Raw genomic sequence first — 9,334 nt, forward strand, 5'->3', positions numbered from 1 at the left:
TTATTTCCCAAGAATTTGGTCTGGTTTGAAATTGTCCAGTGGCCTTGGTGAAGCTGGCAAATCTGTGGGGATGGAAAAGATTTTACTGAGCAGCAGCTGCACGAGAAACTCTCTGAGGCAGGGGTTGCACCAAACCACTTCTCTGCTCTGTGCCAACAACACTGCCCACAAATCCTTTCCTTTCTGGACACTGAAATTACCCTAACGCCAGGTATTGGATATTTTCATGTGCAGGGCCCATCAGGTTGATGAATATAATTGAATTTTGATGGTTTTAGATCTCCTTCCTCTAAAATATCCTCTCCTCTGCTGAGCGCTCACATCCTGGAGCAGGACACACAACACTCGTGCTCCCAGCACAGAAAGTTTCTCTCTTGGTTTAGAAAACCCAGTTATGAGAAACAAAAGCTGAAAAATCACCTCAATCCTATTGGTTTTCCCTTTTCCAACACATGTGTAACAGCAAGTCTTTTCATAATCAACCTCAACTGAATTTTGATATATTGACAGCAGTTTTTGAAAGGGTTGAATTCAAATAGGTGAAACTGGACTGCTGAACTCAACTTTCAGGCAGAACATAAAGACTTCCAGTTAAAAATTTAAAAAAAAGCTAAATGAAAAGCACTGAGAAAATTCCAAGTAGCCAAATGCACCGGTAATAGTATAAATATTTTTAAAAATCAATTTCATGTAACCTACTCTGGATATTAATTCTGTTAGAATAAACTCTACTCTATTATAGGTGTGTAAGTATCAAATGTAAATCTCATCTTTGACACATAACAGTTTGAATTAATACGTTTTTGAAGAATTCTATTTATTAAATACTAATTAATGCAATTTATATATATAAAAACAATGCTCAGTTTTACACAGAAACTTTATACCTGGGACAGACAGAGCACACAGGCCGTTTTCTAACTTGAAACATCAGGAAAAGAACATTTTCTGACCTTATTTTGGGGATCGTTTGGGAGGTTTTGTGTGTGTCCAGAACATTCAGGCTGAGACAAACATTCAGCTGATCCTTGTTTATTTTCCATTGTTTGCAGGTTTGCCAAGCTTTAACTGCTTGGGAGAAGTTTTCTGTCCTGGGTGTTGCTTCAGGGTGATTTTTTTTTTCTTTAAACCTCCCCTGTCTTTTTTTTGTTTTTCTTCTGTTTTAAGTGAAGGAACAAGGAGAATTTGGGGTTTTTTTTTGAAAGGGTAATATTTTGGTCAGGGAAATTTATAAGTGACTTCAAGTTTCAAAGGCTGAAAACAGCAGCAAAAAAATATTTCTTGCTTAGATTGTCACAAGAAAGAACATTTTGTTGTCTTTTTAATGTTGCTTTTCAAGGCAGTGAAATTGATGTGTAATAAATTATAATAAATACTGTGGCCAACTCTGTAGTATTAATTTTTACCCAGATTCCAGATTCTGAGCATCACCTTCTTAGCCAACAAGACGACAACACAAGATTTTGACAGGCAATACGGATCTCTTCCATGGGGGAAAAAAATCCTTAAAAGTTACTTCTGAAGAGGGAAACTTTTCCAAGCATTTGCTGTTCTTTTTCCAAAGTGTCACAGACTCCAAACCCAGGGCTCTCTGCAGCATCTTCCAGCTGTCCTGGCAGGCCATGGCTGAGGGTGTGAGGGAAGGCTGGGATCAGAGGGGTTTTCTCCAAAATTCTGAATTTCAGAATTGGCATGTTGAGATCACGGAACCACAGAATGACAGAAACACAGAAATCCCAGAATCCCAGGATGGGTTGGGTGGGAAGGGACCTTAAATCCCACCCATTCCCACCCCTGCCATGGCAGGGACACCTCCCACTGTCCCAGGCTGCTCCAGCCCCAGTGTCCAGCCTGGCCTTGGGCACTGCCAGGGATCCAGGGGCAGCCACAGCTGCTCTGGGCACCCTGTGCCAGGGCCTGCCCACCCTGCCAGGGAACAATTCCTGATTCCCAAGAGCCCATCCAGCCCTGCCCTCTGGCACTGGGAGCCATTCCCTGGCTCCTGTCCCTCCAGCCCTTGGGAAAAGTCCCTCTCCATCTTTTTTGTCAACTCCTTCAGGTCCTGGAAGCCTTTTTAAGACGTCTGGAAAAGAACTGCACACAGTGCTCATATACAGAGAACTATGGATTTATACCAGGGCAGGTGTGCTACAATGTTCTCTGGTTTGTTCTTTATTTCGTGCTCTTGATAATTCCAAATATTTGATTTGTTTCTCTCAGTAAAAGGGAACATTGTGCTGATGTTTTGATGGAAATATTAATCACAACCCAAAGATCTCATGTGTGACTGGGAAACAACTTACAGCCCATCCTTATGTACACAGAATTTCCCCCCATTTTCACCACTTTACCACATCAGATCTCATCTGTCTGTTTGTTATCCAGTCCCTCAGTCTTGCAGGGTCTTTATTCAGTTCTCCAGCCAGCCTTTAACTGCATCTCTGTTTGTCCTCTACCTTTCCTTTACCTGAACACCTCAGTTCCTTCAGCAGTGGTGTCTCCCTCTCTCCAGATCATCGAGGAGCACACGAAGCAGCAGCAGTCACAGCACAGCTCCCTGCAGACTCCTCCTGTGATCTCCCCTTCTCTCAAAAATGACCTTCTAGTTCTCTTTTCTTTCTCTTTCCTCTCATCCTGCCAGTTTTTGATCCATTCTTCTCTTCCTTCTTTTGCATAAAGGCTTTTTTATTGTTATTATTTTCCACATGATGCTTTGTCTGGGAAGCTCATTGTCCCTGGAAATCCTGGGAGCACTTAAACATGGATCTTCATGTTTGCCTTCCTCACCTGGTTACAGGGGAACACACTGCAGGCAGCTCTGCAGCTCTTGGACAACATGGATTTGGGACAACATGGATTTGGGACAACACGGATTTCACCTTGAGTCTGTGCCCAGCTGTGGCTCCTGCAGGAGAGCCCTGGAGGGGCTGGAGCGTGTCCAGGGCAGGGAAGGGAGCTGGGAAGGGGCTGGAGAATTCCTGAGGGAGCTGGGAAGGGGCTGGAGAATTCCTGAGGGAACTGGGAAGGGGCTGGAGAATTCCTGAGGGAGCTGGGAAGGGGCTGGAGAATTCCTGAGGGAGCTGGGAAGGGGCTGAGGCTGGAGAAAAGGAGGCTCAGGGGGGACCTTGCTGTTAGGAAATTCCAGGAAACTGAAGCTCCTAGACCCGATCCCTGTCAGTCTGACTGGATGGGAGCCACTGCATTGAAAGGATCCAACCTTAAAGGATCAAATTTCCTGGAGCTGCCTGAAGTCACCCTTTTCCTGCTCCTGTTTTTAGGGATATTATTAAGATCAAACTATCAAGGCTTCTCCAACAGCCAATTCCTTTTGCTGCACACTAAAAAAGGGATTTTCTGGAAGAGAAACATTGGAGAAAAGGAGGCTCAGGGGGGACCTTGTGGCTCTGCACAAGTCCCTGACAGGAGGGGACAGCCGGGGGGGTCGGGCTGTGCTCCAGGAACAGGGACAGGAGGAGAGGGAACGGCCTCAGGTTGGGCCAGGGGAGGCTCAGCTTGGGCAGCAGCAGGAATTTACCCATGGAAAGGGAGCTCAGGCCTTGGCAGGGGCTGCCCAGGGAGCTTTGGAGTGCCCATCCCTGCAGGTGTCACCTGGAGGTGGCACTGAGTGCTCTGGGCTGGGGACAAGGTGGGCCTGGGGCACAGCTGGCACTGCCTGGGCTGGGAGGGCTTTTCCAGCCTCAGGGATTTTGGGATTCTGTGCAACTGTTGCACTGTGAACTCCGAGGCAAGAGCAGGAATTTTATTTTCTCTGTGATTTTGCTTTCCCTGTGTGTTCCTTTAACACCTTGATGGTCTTCAGGACCTGTTCCTGATCCTGTCAGAAAGGAGGATTCGGGTTATTATAAGGATTTAATAATTATTCCTCAAGCTCAGTTCAGAAATCACAGAACCATGGAATGGTTTGGGTTGGGAGGGACCTTAAAGCCCACCCAGTGCCACCCCTGCCATGGCAGGGACACCTCCCACTGTCCCAGGCTGCTCCAAGCCCCATCCAACCTTCTATGAAAGTTAAAAAGAATTTCCACACTGTCCCTTCCTCCAGTCTAAAATACTGAAAATATATCATTAAAAACGTTATATCCCAACATTTTTGGTTGGTGTCTCTAGCTATAGTGTACCAATGGAAAAATCTATTTAAGGGGCTGAGTTACACAGTTTTCCTCCTATTTGACAAGAAAAAAACCTAAAAAATCTCTGTTCACTGCCTCAGGAAGCTTCAACCACCTGAGCAGTGAGGGTAGAAATATCCTGCCAGTAACACACCTCACACTGCACTCCCAGTTACACACTCCTTACAACCAGGAGAAAAAAATCCTGAGCCATGAATTGTAATCTTACACTTGGAGTTCCAAAAGCTATTTATGTCACAGGAAAATGTAAACAGCTGAGGGTGTGGAGATCACTCACTGGTACAAGTTATTTCCCCTGCTCCCAAATCAATATTTAAAAGAATTAAATTTTAAAAAGTTCTGTTCAATTCCAGTCCCCTTTGAGGTCACTACAAAACTTTGCTTCCACATAAATGTTGGGCACCACAATTGTTGTTTAATACAACTGTCAGTATTTTCAATACCTGGATAAATCCCAAACTGTTTTGCAAGGGCTATGAGCACTCAAAGAGTCAGTCAATTTTACACATTAATTTTCATGATTATTTTAATATTATTTGAAAATATTTTTAACTTTTTACTTTTTAAACACTATCTACTTTTTCACACTAACTCTGTCAATTCGTTGCTGCTGGCAGAATATACAAGTTTTAGTTGCAATGTGCATTTATTTTGTATTTGTTTGTGTTTTTATTCTCCCTACCTGTATCCTGCCATAGGTTATCTGCCACATTCCCAAACAATTCCTCCATATCCAGCAGTTCTCAAACACAAACCTGCAAAATTCACTATTTTGTAAAGAGGTTTTTTTCCCACAACATTTTTAAAGATATCAACTTACCCATCATTATTCAGTCTCACAACATCCAGTAACAACCTTTTACTAGGAAAAATTACCTAATTAATACTTAATTATTTTGTTCTTTAATTTTTTTTCTGATTCTTAAGCACTTTTTATTCAGGATAATCAATCACTATTTTCTTTCCCTGCCAAACTCTTGCAATTTTTTTTTAATGTCTAAACCACTTGTTTTGTTTTATCCACTGTTTTTGTCACCCCTACACTTTTCATAACATTATTTTCCTTATTTGCTAATTCTCTTGAGTGGCAAGTGATGCTCAGTGCAATTTTCACTCAGTTCAAGCCCTTTTTAAAGTACCTAATGACAATTCCTCTGAGGGGATTCCCTTCAAAACTGTGTATTTTGGCTGGAAAATTAGTTCATTGTTAAATACCTTTAAAAATCCTTGGCCAATATTATATTTTATGATTATTTTACTGTACCTCTCTCAGTTAAAATATTTTCTTTAGATTTTTTTTTCCTGGAAGTTCCCCCAGCTTTGTTTCATCGCAATCAGCTTTTCTTACCTTGCTGTGTGAATAAATAAGTTTATTTTGATGCCTTCTGTAGCATTTTCTCATTAATTCTGTGAAGTCTGATACACTTTAAAGCATAATTTTTGACAAAAAGTTAATTTCTATGCAGTGGGGAAATATTTTAGAAAATATTGGTGAGATTTAACGTGTGTACAGTCCCTCTATGTGGTGCAGAGATTTTAATTTCTTTTTTTTTTTTTTACCTTCCTCCTTTCAGGAACCCCATCACTTGTGTGGTGCAGAGCTGGGATTTGCTGATTTCTCCACCAAAAATCCTGAATTTCAATTTCCTTCCCTTTCACTTCTTTCTTCTCCTCCCTCTTTGGTGCTGAAGAACAGCATTTCCACCCAGGTGCTCTGAAAAACAATTTGTTTTGTCATGGAATGACCTCAAAATTGTCCAACACACGAACAAGATTTGAAATTATTTTTTATTAGACTTCGTCATCTCTGAGCTCCTTAAAAGTGTAGGGGTCTTTGTAGTTTTCATGACTTTCTATAAACTGTAGAACTTCTCCCATTGAATTCCTAAAGTCAAATCCCTTCCAGTCCAAACCATTCTGTGATTCTACACCACTGTCCTCTGAGCAAAGATTTCAAAACTAATAAAAAAAGCCAAAAAAGCAGGAAAACAGGTTCTGGTTACCCCAAAATGAGCAGCCTCAGCTTCCCTGTGGGTATTCCAAATGAGGAATGCTGTCATTCTGAAACAATTAATCCATTTATTTCCATTCTGGGTTGAGGCAAATATAGAAATGGAATTATTCTGAACAGTTTAAATCTATTTGTTAAATGATGTCCCAGAAATAATGAGGTAGAAAAGTGGAAGGGGTTTGGAACTTGGATGATCTTTAAAGTTCCATCCAACCCAAACCATTCCACAAGGATTCTGTGATAATCAGGAACAAAAACAAATGTATGGATCATTCTAAGTTCATACATTTTTTCCCTTTGCTTTCAGTTGAAGTTCATTTGTTACAGGAGTTCTTCTATTCAGTTCTGGCTCAGCAAAACTTGAGAACAACAAATGAAGATCCAAGTCAAGTTTGGATCTGGCTGACTCCAAAAATGGAGTTATATCCAAAATGGATTGGAGCAAAATCTGGACCCTCCTAGTTAGTTCTTTGTGATAAACTCAGGAATAATCAGAATATATTTATTTAATCTTGTTCTTGCAGCTGAGCACAGCAATGCACGAACCAACAGCAGTAACAATTATAGAAATTAAGTGATTAAGAGCTGTCCAACCACAGCAGCTACTACAATTCTGCATGAATTCAGAGCTCCTCAGTCACACAATCCCAGAATGGGTTGGGAGGGACCTTAAATCCCATCCAGTGTCACCCCTGCCACAGCAGGGACACCTCCCACTGTCCCAGGCTGCTCCAGCCCCAGTGTCCAACCTGGCCTTGGGCACTGCCAGGGATGCAGGGGCAGCCACAGCTGCTCTGGGAATTCCATCCCCACTTTCCAGGGAAAAATTCCTGATTCCCAAAATCCCATCCAGCCCCGCCCTCTGTCAATTTAAATCCATTCCCCTCATCCTTATGAAAATTCCCTCTCCAGTAACAGGATTTCTTTTGGTTGATCCAAATTATAAATTTACTGGTATCCACCTCCCACTGAATTATTTTGGAAGATTTCAGCAAAATCAGTGAAAGAGTTGAGGCGTCAGAGCAAGTCTGGAATTTTTGGCACCAAGCCCTCTCATTGTCAGGAGCCTGCTGCCTTCATCCACTTGGAAAATCCTCCCCAAATTTGGGCAAATGGTGAGACTGAGAATTTTAGGCTTCGTTTTGGGAATGAGGATTCCATTAGAAAATCTAAAGCTAAAGGGGAAAGGGGCTTCTCAGTGGAATATTGGTGGGAAGGGAATCCACCTGTCACATCTGGGCTGACAGTGATTGCCTGTCCCACAGGGGGATATTACTCTCCTTGAAGCAGTTGTTTTATTCATCCTGCTTCCTGGGTTGAGGGCTTTTTTGGGTATTATTGTTTGTTTCTATGCTTGTTTCGGGGTTTTTTGTTTTATTTTGCTTTTTGTTGTTGTTGTTGTTGTTTTGGGGTTTTTTTTGGTTGATTGGGGTTTTCTTTGTTGGGTTTCTTTGGTGTGGTTGTTTCGTTGGTTGGTTTTGTGGGATTTTTTTGTTGTTGTTGTTTTTAAATAATTTTATTTACTCCACTTGCAGAGCTGCCCCAGGCCTGGAATTCCCAGCGCAGGGAGGACGTGGAGCTGCTGGAGAGAGCCCAGAGGAGGCTCCAGGATGAGCAGAGGGCTGGAGCAGCTCTGCTGGCAGGAAAGGCTGGCACAGCTGGCATTGCTCAGCCTGGGCAGGAGAAGCTCTGGGCTGAGCTCAGGGTGGCCTTGCAGGGCCTGAAGGAGCCCCAGGAAAGCTGCAGAGAGACAATTGCCAAGGGCTGCAGGGACAGGAGCCAGGGAATGGCTCCCAGTGCCAGAGGGCAGGGCTGGATGGGCTCTTGGGAATCAGGAATTGTTCCCTGGCAGGGTGGGCAGGCCCTGGCACAGGGTGCCCAGAGCAGCTGTGGCTGCCCCTGCATCCCTGGCAGTGCCCAAGGCCAGGCTGGACACTGGGGCTGGAGCAGCCTGGGACAGTGGGAGGTGTCCCTGCCATGGCAGGGGTGGCTCTGGGATCACCTTTAAGGTCCCTTCCAACCCAACCCATTCTGGGATTCTTCGCACAGAACTGAGGGTGCTGAGCTCTCACTGCAGACACGGATCTGGACACGGATTCTTGGGAAGCCGGGTGTTCCCTGGCTTTGTTTTGGGATCTGTGTTGCCAGGCAGAGGGGCAGCTCCTGCCTGCACCAACAGGAGCCGTTTCTGGACACCAGGCTCCAGTTCCTAGAAATGAGTAACCTTGGAAAAAGTTTCCCAAGAAAAACAGCTCGTTGTGAAAGTGATGGCAAAAAAAAAAAAAAAAATTCTACGTGCTCAGCAGCAGTCTGTCCAGACTTTAATTTTCCCCTCTCGAGTTCTACTTGGATGGGGTCAAAATTACAACAAAAAAAAATCCCTCTTTATCTGTCCACACTAATTAATGACAGTAATTAGCTACCTGAGTCCTGCCAGTAATATTCAGTGATCCCAGCTAAATGCTCCTTTCTTTTTACACTGACCACTTTCCCTCTCTTCCCTGAAATACAGGATATCTCTCTATTTTGATACACTCTATTTGAACTTTGATATCTCTCTATTTTTTCTCAAAACAGGAGCATGCAGGGGGTTTTGCCAAGTTTTTCCCTGAGTACTGCGGGAGGCAGGGCCACGGATGGGTCCCTGAAGGGTGAGGAGGAAGAGGACGGAACCATCCAGGTACTCCCACCTGACAGGGCTGTGTTCATTTTAACGACGAAAATCTGAAGAAAATCTACTTTTGGTGAATAAAGCGTGAAGAACGAGGTGAAAATAATGACTTAGGAAAGCCATGAAATTCAGAACTCGACTCCTGCTTTCCAGATTTCCTTCAGAACTTGCGATTCCCCCGATGGAGAATTCCTGGTTCCGCTGGAATCACGGGAATTCCGTCTGAGGCCACACCTGGAAGAGATCCCAGCATTTCCCTCAGCACTCGCACATTTCCGCACCGAGGGTTTCCGTGCTTTCGTTTTTAAGGCGAAATTCCTCAGTGCGTGCTTTGCAAGGCATTGCCTTCCCGAATTTATGGGACAAATTGCGGGGAACTCTGGGGACCGAGGCCGGGCGAAATTCAAAGCGATGAATCCCGCGCGGAAGTACAAGAGAGACAAGTTCGCTGCTCGTTTACATCGGTGCTTGTGGCTATACAGTGTAGTCAGAGGGATAAAT

The 9,334-nt window shown here is 43.8% G+C and overlaps 1 long non-coding RNA gene across 1 annotated transcript; it reads right to left on the reverse strand.

The window, feature by feature from the left end:
- Positions 1-893: 893 nt before the first annotated feature.
- On the reverse strand, positions 894-9,194 carry LOC134548424 (uncharacterized). Its single transcript, XR_010079767.1, has 3 exons — positions 8,853-9,194; positions 5,712-5,865; positions 894-3,835 (listed from the first exon to the last, which is right to left on the reverse strand). It is a non-coding gene; the product is annotated as an uncharacterized LOC134548424 (long non-coding RNA).
- Between the last annotated feature and the right edge of the window lie 140 nt (positions 9,195-9,334).

This window comes from Prinia subflava, chromosome 3 (genome assembly GCF_021018805.1).
Source record: "Prinia subflava isolate CZ2003 ecotype Zambia chromosome 3, Cam_Psub_1.2, whole genome shotgun sequence".
NCBI lineage: Eukaryota > Metazoa > Chordata > Aves > Passeriformes > Cisticolidae > Prinia > Prinia subflava.